The sequence below is a fragment of the Mustela erminea genome, chromosome 5 (assembly GCF_009829155.1).
Source record: "Mustela erminea isolate mMusErm1 chromosome 5, mMusErm1.Pri, whole genome shotgun sequence".
Classification (NCBI taxonomy): Eukaryota; Metazoa; Chordata; class Mammalia; order Carnivora; family Mustelidae; genus Mustela; species Mustela erminea.
The window spans coordinates 125849378-125871104 of NC_045618.1; positions in this window are offsets into that span (position 1 = coordinate 125849378).

The following is a 21727-nucleotide window of genomic DNA, read 5'->3' on the forward strand; positions in this document are numbered from 1 at the left end:
ATATCCAAAAGATCTGAACAGGCACCTCACCAAAAAAGATACACAGATGGCATATGAAAATATCCTCAATATCGTGTTATTAGGGAATTGCTAATTAAAACAATGAAATACCACTACACACCTATTAGAATGTCTCAAATTCAAAACACTAACAACCCTAAATGTTGATAAGGATGTAAAACAACAGGAAATATCATTCATTATTGATGAAAACACTAAATTGTACAGTCACTTTGAAGATAGTTTGGAAGTTCCTTGGAAAGTTAAGCATAGTTTTACCATAAAATTCAAAGTAATCACAATCCTTGGTATTTACCCATATTAAGTGAAAACATTTGTCCACACGAAATCCTGCACATGGATGTTCATAAAAGCTTTATTCAAATTGGCCAAACTTGAAATTACCCTTGGGGTGCCTGGGTGGCCCAGTTGGTTAAGCCTCTGCTTTTGGCTCAGGTCACCATCTCAGGGTCCTGGGATCAAGCCCCACCTCGCAGGCTCTGCTCAGCAGGAGCCTGCTTCCCACCCTCCTCTTTCTCTGCCTGTCTCTCTGCCTACTTAAATCTTAAAAAAAAAAAAAAAAAACCAACTTGAAATTACCCAAAATATCCTCCAATTAGTGAATGGTTAAACTGAATACTGTTGACCTTTCAGCAACACAGGTTTGAACTGCATGGGTCCACTTATATGTGGAATTTTTTCAATAAATACACTACAGTACTATAACTGCATTTTCTCATTCTTATGATTTTCTTTTTTTTAAGATTTTATTTATTTATTTGAGAGAGAAAGATAGCGAGAGAGAGCACAAGCAGGGAGGAGAGGGAGAAACAGTCTCCTAGGGCTCCATCCCAGGACCCCGAGATCACAACACAGCCAAAGACAGCTGCTTAACCAACTGAACCATGCAGGCGCCCCTCTTACAATTTTCTTAACAAAATTTTCTTTTCTCTAGCTTACTTTAATACTACAGTATATAATACATATAACATATAAAATATAAAATTTGTGTTGACCATTTACATTATTGGTGAGGCTTCTGGTCAACAGTAGGCTATTAACAGTTAAGTTCTGGGGGAGTCAAAAATTATATATGGATTTTTGACTGTGCAGGGAAGGATGCTGGCTCTCCAACTCCCATGTTGCTCAAGGGCCAACTGTACATTCATGCAATGGAATATTATTCTGCAACAAAATGGAATGAACTATCAAGTCACAAAAAGAAATGAAGGAGTATCAAATTGGCGAAGTGAAAAGAAGCCAATCTGAAAGGGCTATATTCTGTATGACTCCAAACACAAAACATTTTGAAAAAGAGAGTAAAAAGTTGTTGCTGCCAGAATTTCTAGGAGTGAGACAGGGAGGGATGAGTAGGTGGAGAATTTCGGAGCAATGAAAGTATTCTGTATGATACTGTAATGATGGCTGCATGGTCTCATACATTTATCATAGTTCATAAGATGTACATAGTCTTATACATTATCATGGCCCATAGGATGTACAACACCAAGAGTGAACTTTAGTGTAAACTATGTGCTTTGTTTAGCTGATGAAAAGAAAAAAAAAAAGAGAGAAAGAGAGAGAATAAGAAGGAAAAAAAGGAAGTTGGAACAAATCCAAAGAAACAATGGCTAAAGGCATCCATGCTGACCACATATATTTCTTGGCATTAGCTTAGTGACTCTCATTATATTTGCTCAATTAACTATTGTCATGTAATACATTTTTTCATATTTCCCCTTTCCTGTTCATAAATCTTTATACTGAGTCTTCTGCAAATTAATCTTAACCCACCTCTGAGTCAACCCTTGTGTCAACAAATCAGATGATGAAGCAGATTATTCTTTATTATAAGGACTTAACGATCTCTCACTTAATTAACTTACATTTTTCATAAATAATGATTTATCTATTAGCTCTCCCTTAAAAAGGACAATATACATACAGACTCAAGAGGCATATATACATATACAACATAAACACACACACATACACACAAATGCATACACTTGACAAGAACCAGTCTTTTGCTTTTTACTATAAAACCCTGACTAAACATGACAGCAAAATCTCTAGGGAACTTTACCCAAGCAACAGGAAAAGCATGAAAATCCTAAAATTTCAAAATATATAAATTAGGAAGAAACAGATGGCAAGTCAATAATCATGACATGATTATCACAAACATGTCGAAAAATAAATTGAAAATCTGAGTAAAGAAAGATGGCATTCTGGGGAATTTTCAAATAAGCAACTAGCCCTTGAACTTAATTCTGTTTCATGGGACTCCAAATAATTGAATAAACAATAAATGGCTTGGGGAGAATTAAGGGAAAGACAAGATTTCACACAACCTATCCAGAGAATGGAGGAGGGGAAGAGGGAGTTAAGGATGAAGGTGAGAGATTAATATTCAGTCTTATTTTTATTGCAAACACCGACAGGAAGATAATGAATTCTCGGCCTGGCTCCTGAGATGCAGGTTACCTCCATCCAGGCGAAGGAGGCATGAATAATTAATAATCCACTTCAAAGTTCACAACCCCCATCTCCTCCCCAAGGTAGTCATCAAGAGAGGCAACAGCCAGCTAATGGGAAGATTGCTTAGTACATCTCATGCAAATTGAAGTTCCTCTGCCTCGAGGTTTTCTGTCCTTTGCCAGCTCCTGAAGCAGCTGGTCCCCCGAACTCCAGTAGAGAACATTTAGCCCCTTTCAAACACAAATCAGCCACCGGATCCTAGCTTCTTTAAAGGTTCAAAACATCATAGGGGTCTGGCCATCAATCAGTGATGGTATTTTTTTCCCTCCGTCTCACTGTATAGGAATGTATTTCTGCTAGGGAGCCAAGTCTTTCACCCAAACTACAGAGCTCTGTATACTTAAGGACCCAGTTTATTTTTCAACTAAATCCAAGCAAGATAGTCATTGTTTTTTTAGGGGGAAATATCTTAAAAACCAGCTTTCTTCCCTCATGACCAAGCAAATATCAGGTTAAGTACATTTGCTGATTTTGATATATCTTCAAGTTTTTCTATCAAATCTAACAGCATAGTTTCAAACTTGGGTGTTCATAGAAGTAGTTTTAGAAAATTTATTAAAAATGGGGGCTCCTGGACCCCATCCCTGGAAGTTCTGAATAAGTAAGTCTTAAGTGGGGCTGAAAAATCTATATGATTACTATTGTATCATGACTATCTGTATCATTACCGTTACTACATGATAGTGATACGGAAAGTCTTCAACTAGATCTTAACGAACACCGAGGAACACACAATTGACACACATTTAGCATCCATGGAACAAATACTTTCAGTTTTGAGTTTTTTTTTTTTTATCAAACCTCAACTGCAAATGTTACATGTGACATATTTATGACACCAGATTGAAACACATGCACAGTATAAGCAAAAGCGACTTGCTTCAGCTACTACGTTGCACATCTCAAGATGGCTTTGTTCTGTCTGCTTATTCTTTTTTTTTTTTTTTCTGCTTATTCTTTTTGAAATGATCCTCACAAAATTGCTTTCCCTCCCTTCCCCCAAAAAAGGAGAAAAAAAAAACTTCCCTGGAAAATCGTCATTAAATGAAGAAGAAAACTTTAGGGATTGTTGGAAATGTAGAGATGCATAACAACAAGACAGAAGAACAATCCAGAGCAATCATGATGAACCCTTGGAAGTACCTCTATAACATTCTCAGCATTTGTCGGTGATAAATAAGAGAATAAGGAAACTTGCGCATATACACGTACCCATACACACCCATACACGTTCATACACACTCATATTCACACCCCCCCAAAAAGATAATATAAACAAGTCAGTCTCTTGGAACACCTAAGTTTCTCTTTACAAAGTAAGTTGATTGGATTAAATTCTCTGCAGCACAAATATCTATGACTACATTTGCCAAAAATTTTGCTGACCTTCACTATGGTGTCTGTCATAGCATTATTCATTTTACCTTAATACTAAAATATGAACTTTTTTTTTATTTCTGACTTACTTCCCCTTAAAGTCTTCCTTTTCTTTTTGTGTTTCTAAACTGCTCCTCCATATTTACATAGGGCTCACTTAGGGTATCTGTGAGAAAACGTCTTCTCTAGTTATATTAGTTAGGCTTCCAAAAGTAAACAGTTGGAAGACTTAAAGAGGGTATCTTGAAGAGAGTTGAAAAAACCAAACTATTTTAAAAGTCAGCGCATTTGTAAGGAAATCTTAAAGGGTGGTGCCGTACTCTGGACAAGTACCTGCAGGGGAGCTGTCAGTCTCTCTAGCACTGAAGGGGCAGGGCTCTGGGCAGGGGAACAAGACCTGCTGCCAGGACCTGTACCTTTTGGTGGAGGTACAGGCAACCAACCCATGGCAACTCTGCAGAAAGGAAGTCAAGGAACTAAATTCCCCACCTAATTTTCCTCCTTCCTCTCACCCACCAGCTAGTGCTTTCCAACACCCAAACCAAATCAGAAGTCAGAGGGTGAGAGAGACCTTTGATAAAATCCATAAAGATTAGCTTCCTGGCACACAGAGCAGGGTGAGAACGCGTAAACAATGATTCTAGAAGGAAAAGGAAAAACTTCCAGCACAATTCCCCGTATTTCATCCATAGAAATCAACAGCAACACAACGTGAGATTTCTTCAAATTCTCACTGGCTTAGCAATTCTCCTGCTCACCGGCAAACCTGTTGAAGTTTAGAGTTAAAATTCATTTCGTCTTATGAATGTTATTTATCTTGTGTCATATCACCTCAGAATTAGGACTTGGCTGCTTTCCCTTGATTTCCACAAAACAGTCCTTGCATGAGTCCTGTGTGCATATAGCAGACTTTCCTAAATGGTTGGAGAAGTAGGGAGGTAGAGATCACAACAATGCAACAAATGTGGAATGTCCATGTTCTCCAAAGACTCTCACTCCTTCCCACTCCTTTAGGCTCCAGTTTCTTTCTTACGGTTTTTGGACCCTTCTCCCACTGATGATCAAATCCTAAATAAAGATCCATCTTAAAAAGATACTGAAGGCATCTTAGAAATCACGTAGTCCTCAAGCCCCCACCTCTCACCAAACCCTATGCATCTCACTTGCTCTGTTTCTTTCCCCTTTCCACATTGTCCTATAATTTCTTTAATTACCATCTCACTGATCTTCTAGACTTCAGAGGCTCTTTTGAGGATTGAGTCATTATCACATCTGGATCTCCAGGGACTGCCATCATTTTTTAATGAAGTAGGCCCTCAGTTAATGCCTTTTGAATAAATGTGTGACCGCCCAGAATATGACATCCCCCGTGCCCATGTGTATCTAGGTACACACACACACACACACACACACACACACACCCCTTTCATCATATATAAGTTTATAAGACTAGGCTCTGAGAAAAATAACGTGCCTCGGAACCCCAAAACAAGAATGCAGATATCCTCCCTCCTCAGATTAATATCCCCCACAATATTCTGCTACTCCAGCTGTTTACATGTTATTGTGTTCAATGAATTTTCTTATCCAGCTCTGCTATAAAACATCTCTACAGGTTTTTTTAGTCAACAAATTACATTTAAGAGGAACAAGTTATAGAAAGAAATTTACTGTTGATAGGAAAGTTTCCTGCACCAACATCCTAGCATTTTCAATATATGTAAGTTCACTGTATTTATAATATTAATTTATTTAAAATGCTGAGTAGGATCAATCCTTGGAATCAGCACTAAACAAGAAGAGGAAAGAAATTAACATGCAGCGATGGCTATTTTGACCTCAAAGGACAGTTTATCTCCAACATTCAGCCTAACACCCTGTACCCAAAGCTTTTCTCTAGTTAAGCAGAAGAAAACAAAAACAGAAACAAAATAAAACAAAACAAAAAACCCAGTGCTTGCTGATGGTATATTTTGTTTTCCTATGAAAAGCTATGAAGGAAATTTTTTAAATATTTCAAAACATCCCACTGCAAATCTGTTAACTTTTCGTAAGAGATTATTTTGTTGTTCTTTCATCAGAGAATGCTGCTTAAGATTTCATTATCACCGATCATCTTTCCATGACTCATTAATTAGTTTCACATCCAAAACTAATGGAATATTTTTGCTTAACTATTCATGCTGCTAAAAACCTGACAAAGTGAAAACACAGTATCACCTTCTAGAAGTCTCTGTGCCTCTGCACAGACTTCATTCCCAGGTACCCGCTAGGATCTACCAATTGTGGAAAGAGAAACTTGCCCTCTTTGCGACATCCTGAAAAGCCTTTGTCCCCATACCACATTCTGCAAATGGTTCTGGGACCCAGAGTTTCCATTGGCTACTCTTTTTAATGACTTCTATGGACAAATTAAGGCAATATTTTTATGATATAGCCATTCCAGAAATGCATTTTTCAAATAACCAACTGATTTGTCTGTACAAGTGTTCCACTGGTTTATATTTGATAGTATAAAAACAGATTTTTTAACTACTTTGTTTTGTCACATCTCTTAACTTGTTTCTTCCTTTGATCTCAATCTTATATGTGAAGAAATGATTCAAATAGAGTAGGTTTGTTTCCATACTTACTAATCATAATCTCCTAGATGGGAGGCAGGCAACTGGCATGTTTTAAAGAACTTCTGATAATTGTGACGATTAGATAGGTTTCAGAAGACTCCATGATGCCCAAGAATGGATCCAGGTAGAAACTGAAATTAACCATAAAATATTTATGTGCATTTGTTAATGTATTTTTTTTTTTCTGGAAAGATGATGTCTTTCCTTTTTTAAATCTCAAAGTCATCTTTAAGAGTGGGACAGACACACAATGAAAATAATGTGTATACTGAAAGCTTTGGGATACTTTAGGATCTCAAGTCTCTTGACATGAGGTCAAAACAGAATCACCTTTTTAAAATTCTGTTCTCTGTTTTTTAAGAAGAATTATAGTTCCAGAGGTCTGGGTCTAAAGAGCCAAATAGAATGATTCCTACTCCATGCCAAAAAAGTACTTCTAGATTTTCCTATTAACTTACATGCCTTCCTTTATTGACTCGCTCCCCAAAATTCTACAATGTCATTTATCCCTTCTACATCAGTACATGCTCTAGATCATGTAATTCCTTCCATAGTCACCTTTCTCCTATCATTTACCCTAGATTACTGTGCATAGTTAAACTGGTTGGCCATTTCCAAGCACACTAGGCAATAAGATATACGGCTCCGTGCATCAACCCTGTGCAGCATCTACCCAGAGAAGGTGTCTTTTCTCTAAGTCACATAAAAGTGGTGTATAGGCTGACTGTAGCCCTCCTTCTCCCATTCTTTTTTCTTCCTGCTAGGAAGAATAGCATATGCAGATCCAAAAATAGGAAGTCATACATAACTTGTACCCTTTAGTCTTGATCCTTCTTGGGTCTTCTAAAGAGTAGAAATGTTTTAAGTCTGTTTCTGACTGTATGCATTAACCCCAATAAAGGCAAGTCAGAGTTGAGATAATGACAATAAAATCTTCCTACTTAATAATCAGCAGATTCTATGGTACGTTATGACTTTTGATAAGTATTTTGATAAATTTTTATTTGATTCCATTTATTCATCTGCAAAATTAGAGTAGATGCTTTATACGTTGGGCAGTTGGAAGTTGGGGAATCTCAAGAGAAATTATACTGGGAATATTTTGTAAAATCATACAATGACGCAAATATAAAATGGCATTAATATTATGATTATCATTAAAAATTGCTATTGGCAAAGAGAATAGTGCTTAGGACTATGAGAATAAATCATGTCTCTGACTTCAAAGAGCTTATAACTCAGTGAAGGACCTAAGACAGTATATACAAACAACTTACTATATATTATAGTGGAATATTAAGTTCCAGTTAGGTCAAATGAACAATGGAAACAAAAATATTATCATTCAATCAACGTACTCCAGGATAACTCTTGGAAGGTAGAAGATAAACTATACTTTAAAAGATGGTTAGGATTTGAGTAGAAGGTATGGTGGGAAGGCCTGAGAAATGTTACTTTTAATTAACACTCTTTCTTTTTCTAAGGAGTGTTCCAAATTTTAACAAACTTCAAATCCCCCCAGGCAAAGTCATTAGAAGCATAGCAGAGTGAAAAAATTAACCAGAGGCAGATCAGGATTCATAAGAGAAAGACAATTGGGGGAAATGAAATGTCAAATCAGCTTAGAACGCCATTTATTGTGCAAGAGTACCCATTGCCTTGTCATTTCCACTTTGCTCATGGTACAGGATACATTTAAAAGTTTGGCCTAAAAGTAATCAATTTGGTAAAAGAGATGTTTTCTAAATCTAAACTGTCCTTTGGGCCTGGAATACAAAGATTTGTTTCCAAATTTTAAGTCTTCTTTTAGAGAACTCAGAGCTTTGAGGGGATGTCCTCAGGGAAATTCTCTGTAGAGAAGAGATTCCTTTTCTTGCGTTGTTTTCAATTTATGCCTCAGATCTGGGCATGTTTACGAGGTCCAACTCAGATGTTGGCTTATTAAACTCAGGCTTTCTATGAGAGCCTAATTCATGTGAGTTGGACCAAACATAAAATAAAACAGCTTTCCATTCAGGTAGGCACAGAAATCGTGAAGAATTTGAAAAACTCCTATTAATCCCCCAAAATTCATATAAAACAAGCCACACTGCAATATTTCTATTAGCCCATATTTTTAGGAGTAGATGATATAATTCATGGCAGGTGAATTTTTGGCTAAGTCAATAACTACCCTTCAAGTAAAAGCAGGAAAGGAACACAAGAACATGTTTAGTCACCATAGCCCTCTTGTTCTTTCTGATGATTGCCCTGTAATTGGTCATCCCATGTCTCGTGGGAACTTCTGAAAGAATAAATATCAAAAATATTTGTCCAATGAATGAATGCATGCATGAATGAATTGATAAGGCACAAAATTATATAAAGCATTAAATGTAAAGACATATGGTTACCAAATCAGACTTCTGTTCGCATTGGCAACAACAGCAGGGAACTCATCATATATGGAGAGCTTCCTATATGTCAGGCACTTACATCGTTGCTCTTAGGAATGAACATTCACCACAACAATCCCTTGAGGTAAGTCCTGTTATTATGCCTATTTTATAGATGAAGACACTGAGGCTTAGTAACATGTCAAAGGTCATGCAGCATCAAAATAGCCAGATGAGAATTCAGAACACAATCTATCAAACTATAGAGCTGAGTTCTTAACCTCTGTAGAGTTTCTATCCTTATCACTCTTTCAGGCTTCCCAGTTAGATTTTTGGAGGCAGAGAAAAAGTGACAGAAAGGAAGAACTTGAACTGTTTGGGTGATGGGATGCAGATTATAAAAAAATCTGCGTAAGCACTTGCATTGTCAACTTAGGTAAATACATAAAACAATTAGATTATATGGTATGGAAGCAAACCATAATTTGTGTGTACATTTTCTATGCAACATGTTACTCTGTTAGTTTCAGTCCAATTTTGAATTATATTTTTTTTTCCAGTTTCCTCAGTTATGGTTACAATCAATAAAAATAATAGTTACAATTTTTAACAAATGCACAGATTCCACAGGGGTTTACACTTTAATATTGTTAAATAAGATGAAAAAAATACCTTGAGATCACAGCCCAAGCATCCTCACAGTCACATGGTGATATGATTTGGTAGCGTGGGTTATCCCTACTCCTTGCAGTGGGGACATCTGTGGTTACAAATAAATTATTTCTAGGCAATAAAGGAACTTTAATCACTTGTCTTAGTGCTATCCTATTAGGTCTGTATTCTAATAGCTTCATCCTAATATTTTCATTCACTATTTATTTCCTTGATGGATACTCACTTTATTTATCCACAAATAATTGAACTAGGTAGTTTCCTAGTAGAAAAAAATCCCTACCCAGAGTTCAACTAAATTAACTTTGAATATTATCTAACCAACTGAGTTTCTGTTCCTCAGCTATAAAACAAAATGGATTTAACAAATTAAAAAAGGAAGGAGTATAATAAAAATATCTGTCCAACTATCTTCTCTATTTTCAAGTGTTTACATCAAAACTATAGGAAGATAATATGAAACCGTTAGCTGTTGTGTTAAGGAGATACAGACACTCTCAGGTAGAGAAAGACTTCTATTAACTATTTTCCAAAATTTTAGGGGACTGGGTGATAAAACACTCCTGTTTTTCCTGGAATTATTTTCCCCCATTACCCATAGCCAAGCAACACCAAACAGTAATTTAGGTCACTACCAGGTGATGTGAAATAAGCATGTGCAACAGTGTCTGCAGTCGGCCATGATCCTAAAATGCATTTTCTTCCTTGTCTAACTCTTAATTTTTTTAGGTGCTATTTTATTGTAAGTTACAGGGTATAACACAGTATTTCTATTACAGCTGAATTCACTGCCTCTACTAAACATGTCTAGACAGAGCAGCTAACAGAAGAAGATAGGTACAGGGAAAAAAACTATTTAAAGCTGGAAATTTTGAAAAGTAGAAAAAATACTTCAGTGTTTTTCCATAAAAGGATTTTTCTCTTCCCATAAATCATTTTCAATTTGTTGCCATAAATTACTATTTACCTGTATTCTCATCAGTAAAATGCAGTTGTCATTTCCATTATTGTTAATAAATAGTCAATTATAAAGGATGTTATTTACCTACATAATTTTATTTATCAGCTCATTTTAGAGATGAAGAATTTTGTGCCAAACCAGTGTTTAAAACAAGATCTGCATGACTTTAAAACCTGAGTTCATTTCATTTCTGCCACCCTATGTCCTAAGCAGACTATTGCATATAACAATTTGTGAGAATATTTCATCATGAAATTATTAGTATTTGGTTAATTACATAATTTTAAATTTGCTACATTTTTTAGGATGATTTTTTTTTATTCTTCAGGATTTAATTTTGATGGGAGTATATCTCAGAAATTACAATATAAAATCTGATTTACAAACCTTTGAGTTAAGTGAAACACATTTATCATTGAATTTTATTTTTCTGTGATACATCAACATGCAAAATGAAGACTTTGTCTTTTAAAGATGTGTTGCCTAGTGAGAATCTCATAAGTCTTGGAAAAATGAAATCTTGCCCCAGCCTGAAAGTATCGCTATAGTTAGATCAGAGTGAAATAGAAAAAAAAAAAATAGATTTCTTTCATGAACAATATGTTTCATCAGAAGAACAAAAAAAACAGAGCTCTAAATGCTGGGTTTTCTGCTTCCCTGAGATGTATAAGATTGTCAGAGGATGACAAGTTCTGATGTTCTCCTTCTGAATTTTAACCTTCTGACATATTCTTACACCATACCACACTCCAGACATTCGAGGAATATGGGCAAGAGAAATGACATTTATTGATTGCCCTCTGTATGGAACAGAGTGAAGACTTTACATATATTACCCTGTATGATCCTCACAAGATCAGTTGTCAGTTTATGGAAAAACATTATGGTATCTTTCTCCACTACAACCTAAATAAAAGGAAAATAAGATTGTCCATTTTATTATTATATCAACACATAAGATATGCAATGACATTTTATTGTTTATAATTTTTTAATTCAATTAGCTAACATGTAGTGCATCATTAGCTTCAGATACAGTGTTAATAATTTAACAGTTGCGTAGAACACCCAGTGCTCATCACTTCATGTTGCAGTGACACTTTACAGAAACTATAGAGGTTCTGTCCCAGCAAGACTTGATTCTGGCAAGAATGAAAGCATCGGCATATCCCTCCAGCAGACAGAGGGATGGTCGCTCATGTGAGAAGAATCACAGGGATTAATCTGGCTGTGATCATCCAGATACAGACTAGAAGAGAGAGATCTTTATAAAACATGCACAGCTATCCTTGTTCCATTGACAAGGCCTTCCCTAAAAGGAAAGTAGATAATGAGATGCTAGCTGAAGGAATCCAAATGCTCTAGTCTCAAAGGAATGTCTCAGGACGTCTTATCCCCTCGCCATTCAGCAAGCAATTAATCTAAGTGCCTTTGTTCAGAGTCCATGTTCTACAAGCAACCTTCAGTTATGACTAGTCTTTCCAGATTTGTCTGCTGCAGGGTGGAAAACAGGCTGCTGTGGAACCGCTGAAGATTCCCATCTATGTGACAGAATTTTATTTTTTAATTACAAATCAATAAGCTGACATTCTGACTGTGTACTGGTTTACTAAGCTTGTCTGCCTGTAGGGAGAAAATGACTGGTCTCCCAGTCAGTGGGAGAGTTAGATCCCACATGGGAAATTGATAAGTTATCTCTGTGATTTTATGCTTCCGTCTCATATCTCGGTTCATGTGCGTGCATCCCTAGAAGGGACGTGGTAGCTAAGAATTGCATTCTGAAAGAGCAACCTGCCAGCTGAGTTGTGGACCTTGGTACATTAACTAAGAGTCTCCTATGATTGCCATATCAGATTACCACAAACTTGGGGGCTTCAAACAACGATTTAATCTCCTACGGTTCTGCAGGTCAGAAGTCAGGAATCCGTTTCACTGCACCAAACCTAAGGCGTCATCTGAGTCATGCTCCTGTGGGGGCTCTAGGGAGAAATCTGTTTCTTCACCTTTTCCAGTTTCCAAAGCTCCTTTCTTTGCATGTTTTGACTCCTGGCACCTTTTTCCATCTTCAACTCCAGCAATGCAGCTTCCTGATTCAGCAGTCACATCGCCTTATTCTTCTGTGTTAAATTTCCCTCTGCCTCCCTCTTATAAGGACACTTGCAACAATATTTATGTCCCGCCCAGATAAACTCAACTCAAGCTATTTAATTCAATCACATCTCTTCTTTATATATAAGGTAACACTTACAAGTTCCAGGTACTCCCCAAACCTGGACATCTTTGGGGGCCATTTTCAACCTAACAACATCTTTTGAAGACTTTTCAAGAAGTGAGTTGCATACACCTTTCTGTATTTGCTGGGTGGCTATTTAGACATTTTCTTTGAAAACAGACAACCATTTCGTACCAATAAGGGTTCCATCAACAAATAGGATACCTCCCAGATGGTTGAAATGAATGCATGGAAAACAGGACTAAGGGATTCAACAAGGCATGTGAGGCACTCAGAGATTAGCAACATTAGGAAACATTTACTTGGTTTCCTCACGTGTTGGGCACAAAGGGAAAACATTGCTGGAGCCAGGTGACAATAGGAACCCCAAGAAGAATTCACCTGGCAAGAGTTTTAGTCACAAAGACACTTCCAGGGACTGGAGCCAAAGTAAGGAGGGAGTGAAGAAGAAATACCTGAACTTTTCTCCCCTGCCATTGGTATCCCCCATTCGCCAATCCAAGCCTGACATCAGCCAGCAGGGGAGCTTAGGGGAAACAGTCATAGTCATCATAGTCATCAGTCTCTGAGGCAAAGGGTAGGAGAGAGAAAGGTGGGAAATTGATATTGGGCAGGTAGAGAGGAAGAGGAGTTAGCACACATATTAATCCCATGGTACCTGTAAAAAAAAAAAAATGAGTTTCAGAAAAATGGGGAATTTAACCAAAGTAACGTGACATGTGGTTGACCTAAAATTTGAGCCTACATCTGTCTGAGACTTGCAAGTTATTTTTCTTACCCATTTCTTAAATTTCTCTCACAGCCTGCTACTTTATAGCATTTGGAGTATAAGTTTGCCTCATTTCGTATATCTGGTTCTGAATTGCTTAACAACAGTCAAGCATTACAGAGTCATTTCTGATTTTCACAACCATTCAACATACAAAATTATATTATCTTCTCATTTATAATCTCAAATTGGTTTGAGTGTCCCTCCTACTGTGTCTCTACCCCCAGTGTTATTTCTCTAGCTTGAAGAAAAAAAATGTCTTGATTGTGTTCAATTATTCATCCTCACGGCAAAGTCTGAATCAAGAATAATTAAATTCTATATTTCCCACCCCCAATTCCATGCTCGAAATAGTTTAAATTTCTTCTGTGATGGGTCTCAGTTTTAAAAATGTTCTTGCACACTCACCATCGTGAGAATATTGAATTATATGCAGAGTTTACAAATAGATCCATTATACATTATGTTCTTGCCTGATTTCCAGATTTTACATTTCTCTGGAAAAAAAATTATTTTAACTGGCAACTTCTTCCAAGCAGAGTTGATGCACTCAGCACAATCTCCTTCAGAGCACTTCCCTCTCCTTGTCTACACTGAGCCCACTTCTTATCCACTCACTGGAGCACCCTCCCCATCTTTCCATGGGCATCCTTGGCTCAGGACAGCTGCTTTGTACATCACACTCACGGCCATTCCAGAAGCTCTGCATTGAGTGGCACTGCATCTGCCACTTCGGAAATTAGATTCTGGCTCCAAATGCCATGCACTGTTAACAAAACACCTTTCCCCTTGCCCTTCTCCTGACACTGCCTTGCAGCCGGAAACTCCCAGAAGGGAAGCAGAGAGGAGCAATCAATAGCATCTCTAAACAGAAGATGCCATTGGCAAGGAGGTAGCTCTCAGCCACCACAGTGAACCACAGGCCTCTGATTAAGACACCCGCGAGAGCCTGATTGATCTGCCTGTTCGCGCTGCATGCAAACCAGCTACCTACCCTCCCTCTCTTTGCTGCGTCATTCCCTCACAGAATGGAGAGCTCTTGGAAAGGAAAGTGGTGCTCCAGTCTGTGAGAGCTTAAAGGGAATTAATGACAGCTGATTGTTCTCCTTGAATTCAGATTCTTTAATCAATTAGGAGATATTTCATAAAAATGGCCACTGGAAGTGAAAAAATCCCAGTGGGACCACACTATCCAAGTTCCTTATAGCCTGCCTCATTAGAGACAGCAAGCTCCCAAAGATCTGTTTGTGCAGTTTGATGCAGTCCAGCTTTGGACCACACTGGTGTTTTTCCAACACCAGAGACCCATAGGTTACAGCCAAATGAGCCTCACAGCATTTTTACATACAGTCAAATCTTGGAAAAATGAAGTTGGGTCGTAGATTGGGTGAATTTATTTAGAACCTCCCCAACAGGAAACATTCAAGATAATTTCACTTTCTGAGGGTCCAGGTGCCTATGTACATAAATATGTAATACCTAACACATGTATAACACGTACATACATAAATGGCAGAACAAGGTTTACAAAGTTGTAAAAACTTGTAATATGTGAATAGGCTCTATATTTTTACTTTATATATTGTATATCTGTTTAGATAGAGTAGCTATGTATACTGTATGTTTTAAACCCTACCTATGTAATATATATTATGCTGATTTGTATTATATCAGTATAATATTGTGCTTACTGTATGCCAGTCATGGGATCAGCCACTGTGAGAGGGAAAGATAATAACTGGTATTCACATCCTAATATGTCCAAACATTTTATATATCATTAAATGTCCCTAAAACTCTGCAGTGTGAATATCACCGGCCCTATTTTGCTGAAGAAATTAACATTTACGGAAGTCAAGTAGCCTGTCCTAGTTTGTGCCACTAGTGAACAGCAGAGCTGGGATTAGAACATTACCATGTGTTCCTTGACAGGGAGACAAAGAAGAATAGCCACGGTGCCTGGCATCTGTAACTTATAATTATACTGTGGAAAGAAGTCATCTGTAGGTAAAAGGTCAGGCGATAATACAAAAGCACATAAGAAATGTCTGAGGTGATAAAAATGAAAAATTCCAAAAGGAATGGTATGAACAGTAAGTACTTGGAGTTCAGCAGAGAGAGAACTTCCTTTCTCTCAACTGCTTGCAGCCCTGCTGTCTGAAATCATCTTCCCCACTTGTTCTCCTTCCTACGTGTTTATACCCACCACAAACCCCTGGGCAATTGTTCTTCCCCATCATCTTGTCATTTACTCAAGTTTATTATATACTTGGCCTCTGACAGTTCCTAAGAACTCAGTACTTCCAATCTGCCTCAGACCATATTTTCTTTCATATCACTGAACTCTTTCCAACAGTCCTATCTTTCTGGAACTGTGCCTCTTTACCAAGCAAAGGAGCGTAGCAGTTCAAGTGAAGCCAGGAGTTGCCTGCAACAAGCCCCCAAGTTCTATTTCTCCTTCTGAACCTCATGAAGGGGGTATTTAATCACAAAAATCTTTCTCAGGGAAATCAGAGCTGAGATTGCACAAACTACTTGCTGATCCATGATGGATAAAAGGCATTGTGGGAAGAAAGAGCTTTAGTAAGAGGAAACACTAAAACTTGACAAGTGTCTGTAGAGAGTTTAGGAAGCCCTTCATTCATTTCAGTCATGGCTAGTTTTTAAGGTAGTATTTCAGTAAGTTGCTTGCTCCATCTGAGAGGAATATCTAGCTCCTACACAGGTTAGTTCTGGAACAGAGATTACAAAGTAGGATAGAAATCACTCCACTCCTACCTGCCTTATGAAAGACAGAAAGAAAGAAGAGAAAGAAATAGGAAGAAAGAAAAAGAAAAAATAAAATCTTCTTATAATTAAAAGCATTGATTTTACTATATTTCTACTATTAAAATTTATTTATATCCTTCTTTCTTTCAAAAGAGGGTTTCAGCATTTTGTATTATATACATGTAAATCCAACAATGTAATGATGTGTAAATACTATGACTGACCATTGAATCTAGCTCTGAGTTTCCTAGTGGCCAAAGAAAGGGGAGAAAAGAGTATAGAATAGAAGTTTACTCTGTCATTATTTGATAAGAAAGGAACCAGTATCTTCATGAATGACTAATTTTTGCTATTTCTATATTTCAAATACTTATTCATTTATTTTATTCTTACTGGCCTATTCAGGATTTCTCCTATTTGAATCAGTTTTGGAAAATAGTAGTTTTCTTTCTTTTTAAAAAAATATTTATTTTTAAAAATTTCTTTCCAGTGTTTCAGAATTCATTGTTTATGCACCACACCCAGTGCTCCATGCAATATGTGCCCTCCATAATACCCACCACCAGGCTCACCCTACCTCCCACCCGCCTCTTCTCCAAAACCCTCAGTTTGTTTCTTAGAGTCCACAGTCTCTCATGGTTCGTCTCCCCCTCCAGTTTTCCCCAACTCACTTCTCTCCATGTCCCCAAGTCCTCTGTGTTATTCCTTATGTTCCACAAATAAGCAAAATAATATGATAATTGACTCTCCCTGCTTGACTTATTTCACTCAGCATAATCTCTTCCAGTCCCATCCATGTTGATACAACACTCTCAGTAACAGACAGATCATCCAAGCAGAAAATCAATAAAGAAACAAGAGCATTGAATGACACATTGGACCAGATGGACCTCATAGATACATACAGGACATACCACCCTAAAACAACAGAATACTCATTCTTCTCAAGTGCACATGGAACTATCTCCAGAACAGACCACATACTGGGTCACAAATCAGGACTCAACTGATACCAAAAGATTGAGATTATTCCCTGCACATTCTCAGACCACAGTGCTTTGAAACTGTAACTCAACCACAAGAAAAAGTTTGGAAGGAATTTAAACACTTGGAAGCTAAAGACCACCTTGCTTAAGAATGTTTGGATCAGGGGTGCCTGGATGGCTCAGTGGGTTAAAGCCTCTGCCTTCGGCTCAGGTCATGATCCCGGGGTCTTGGGATCGAGCCCGCATTAGGCTCTCTGCTCAGCAGGGAACCTACCTCCTTCTCTCTCTCTGCCTGCCTCTCTGCCTGCTTGTGATCTCTCTCTCTCTGTCAAATAAATAAATAAACATTAAAAAAAAAAAAAGAAGAAGAATGTTTGGATCAACCAGGAAATCAAAGAAGAGGAACTTAAACAATGGAAACCAATGAGCATGAAGACACTTTGGTCGAAAGCCTATGGGATACAGCAAAGGCGGTCCTAAGAGGGAAACACATAGCCATCCAAGCCTCCGTCAAAAAAATTGAAAAATCCAGAATGCACCATCTGTCTTTACACCTTAAAGAACTGGAGAATCAACAGCAAATTAAGCCAATCCCACACACAAGAAGGGAAATAATCAAGATTAGAGCAAAGATCAATGAGATAGAAACTAGAGATACAGTAGAATGCATCAACAAAACTAGAACCTGGTTTTCACATGAATCAGTAAGATCGATAAACCATTGGCCAAACTAATCCAAAAGAAAAGAGAGAGGAACCAAATTAATAAAATTATGAATGAAAAGGGAGAGATCATGACTAACACCAAGGAAATAGAAGCAATCATCAGAAATTTTTATGAACAGTTATATGCCAATAAGTTAAGCAACCTAGATAAAATGCATGCATTCCTGGAAACCCTATAAACTTCCAAAACTAAATCAGGAAGAAATTAACAACTTGAATAGACCAATATCTAGTAACGAGATTGAAGCAGTGATCAAAAACCTCCCAAAGAATAGAGCCCAGAACCTGCGGGATTCCCTGGGGAATTTTACCAAACTTTCAAAGAAGAAATAATACCTATTCTTTTGAAGCTGTTTATGAAGCCAGCATTACCCTGATCCCCAAACCAGGCAAAGACCCCACCAAAAAGGAGAATTTCAGACCAATATCCCTGCTGAATATGCATGCTAAGATTCTTAACAAGATCCTAGCTAATAGGATCCAACAGTACATTAAAAAGATTATCCACCATGACCAGGTGGAATTTATCCATGGGAGGCAAGGGTGGTTCAACATTCTATTCTCTAATTTAATCATAATGATAGCCAGAGCTAACTAGTACTTATTCCCTGCCAGACACAATTTTAAGGGTTTATATATATTAGCCAATTTAATATTAATAATAATTTTGGATACACATGCTATTGTAATACCAATTTTATATGAGTAAATCAAAGTCCAGAAGATTAAGTGATTTGTCCAAGGCCACCTAAGTATTATTGTAACTCAAATGTAAGCCTGCTTCTAGGATTCAAACTCTTTTTTTTTTTTTTAAGATTTTATTTATTTATCAGAGAGAGAGATGGGAGAGAGCGAGCACAGGCAGAATGGCAGGCAGAGGCAGAGGGAGAAGCAGGCTCCCTGCTGAGCAAGGAGCCCGATGTGGGACTCGATCCCAGAACGCTGGGATCATGACCTGAGCCGAAGGCAGCTGCTTAACCAACTGAGCCACTCAGGCTTCCCTAGGATTCAAACTCTTAACCATGAGAATACTAGACCTTAATTTAATCCTCTCTAGTGGAATATTAGAAGGAAGAGGATGAAGTAATCAAACGAGGATCACTAAGACAAAAATTGCCAAACTTGGGGTTCAGATGTAGTACAAACCAGTTCCAAATCTCACATCTGTTCCACCGCATTCTGCTGTGGTCCCTAGAAGCATGGAATCCCACTGGTCTTTAGGCATAGGGTATTCAATAATTCAGATCACATGCCTTACAGGTGTCCTTATATTGACTCTTGATAAATATTAAAGGTATTGCATTAAAATTTCAATCATTAAAGACATTTCTATAATAAGTTAAACCAAGAAGATTCAGGAATGGTTTTCTTGTGATCTAATTTGATTCCAAGAATTTACTTAGTCTGAAGAAGTAGTTGAAAACAAAATCCCTTGTCAGCTTCTTAGGCAACACTTTTTCTCTTCGTGTTTTAGTAGAAGCCAGATATTAGCAAGGGAAAGGAGATTCATAAGCTGTGGCTATCTGAGCAGATAGAGAGACTATCATGAGAGTTGAAGGATTTTTTTTATTTAATTTTATTTATTTATTTGATAAAGAGAAAATAAGAAGAGAGAGCATGAGATATGGATTGGTCAGAGGGAGAAGCAGACTTCCCACTGAGCAGGGAGCCCAATGTGGAACTGGATCCCAGGACTCCAGGATCACATCTGAGCTGAAGGCAGTGGCTTAATCATCTGAACCACCCAGGGGCCCGAGAGTGGAAGATTTTGATTTGAAATTGACATAGAAGGAAATCAGATTAGTTAGAACAAATAGGTACTTTGAGAAAAAGTATTTGCTACACATCAAAAATTCAGGTACTACCCATATATTTCCATATTGTTCTTGGTTAAGTGAGGCCATATATAAGTTTTGGCCAATGAGCCATGAGTGGGAGAGATATGTATCACTTCTAGACCAGAGCACAGAAGAGCCAATGTGTTTTTTTGTTTGTTTGTTTGTTTTTTCCTTAGCTCAGGTAATACTGGTGGCTCATGTCCATAAAGGCTGTCAGAACCTTCCATTAGCCTAAGTCTTTGAGCAGCTATCTGGAAAACAGCTCCCTACCAAACTGTGTTGGACATATAGAATAAGACATAAATGAACCTTAGCTATTGTTAGGTCATTGATATTTCAAGGTTAATTTGTTTTTGCAGCAAAGCCTACTCTATCCTGACTAATATAGCACCTCAATACTCCATGGAGAGGGACTGCATCTAAAAGACATAAATTATCCTGGAATTTCCTAAAAATATATTTTATTTAAAGACATATTTAACTTTCTATCAAAATCACTTCATTTCTACATATGACATTACATTCATAAAATGGAGCACTGTTTTCCAAAGGAATAAATGTACCCCATTTTCAAACTCTAGGCTTTTATTTGCTACACTTTGCTTTTTGTCCTCTAGTCATGATTTATTCTATGTATTGAGTACCTGCATCTGTGATATATCTTTCTTTAAAATCAAGTTCCTAGGCTTTTTCTCCTTCCAGATCTAGTCATTTGTTGTTCTGTCATTTTAGAAGTGTTAAAAATCTCAGTTCCAATCTACAGCTTGTCATAACATTAACCAACTCCATGAGCATGCCTTTGGAGTAGGTATAGTTAAAATATTAAATAATAGCCTGGGTAATTATACCCTTGGGAACTGTCCTATATCTCAACCACCAGGTGGCAATTTCATCACATTATATGTCCCATTAGGTAAGCAATGGCCTAAATGGTGTGAAAATTTGATTTTTTTTTTCCTTCTGCAAGTTTGTGCTTTAAGGAAAGGCTGAGAGACACCAGGAATGGAGCTCAGGACTATAAGTAAAGATGGATGGAAGCCGCCATTCTCTGGAAAGTGAGACATCATTGTTTTCTATGTGTCTGTGGTTATACAAAGTGTACTGTAGAGAAATGATTTGAAGAGTAATTTTAGGGTGCCACAGACATTCTCTGTCACTTTACTATTAGAAGTCAGATTATTTCTTGGGAAACCATAGACCCTGGATTAACCCCTTTTCCTCAACTAAGACTTTGAGTTTGGAATTCAACATTTTCACTGTTTTTCTACTCTTAATAAATATCCACTCAGTGGCCCAGAATTTTAATGCACCAGAATCATGTGGAGAGCTGGGTTCCACCCAAGTTTCTATTCAGTACATATAGAGTAGAGCCCGATAATTTATATTCCTAACAAGCCCCAGGTAATGTTGATGCTGTTTATTCAGTAAACATACTTTAAGAACCATTGCTTGACTATGTGCCAAGCTCTGGGATAAATCTTGGAGAAACAACAGTGAAAGCAATGCAGTTGCTGCCTGAGAGAAGCCCTCACTAATTGTAAAAATCAACTGACAATACTTCAGCCTTTTTTCACCTTTCTTGTCTGTAAGTGAGGAAAATATCACCTAACTCACAGATTTTCTATAAGATTGGATAAAATATAATACCTGCAAAGATTTTTCCCAGTACTTAAAAAATAGAAAGCACTCAGTATATGAGAGCTCACAATTCATAATTCCTGTGCATCCTTAGAAGGAAGAGAGACAGATTAGCAGGTAACTTAAACCAGTGATAGAAGGGCTAGTGTCTCACCCACTTCCACCTTTTAGCTGAAGTAATCACACAACAAGAAACCCTTTTTAACAATCCCTCCTCCT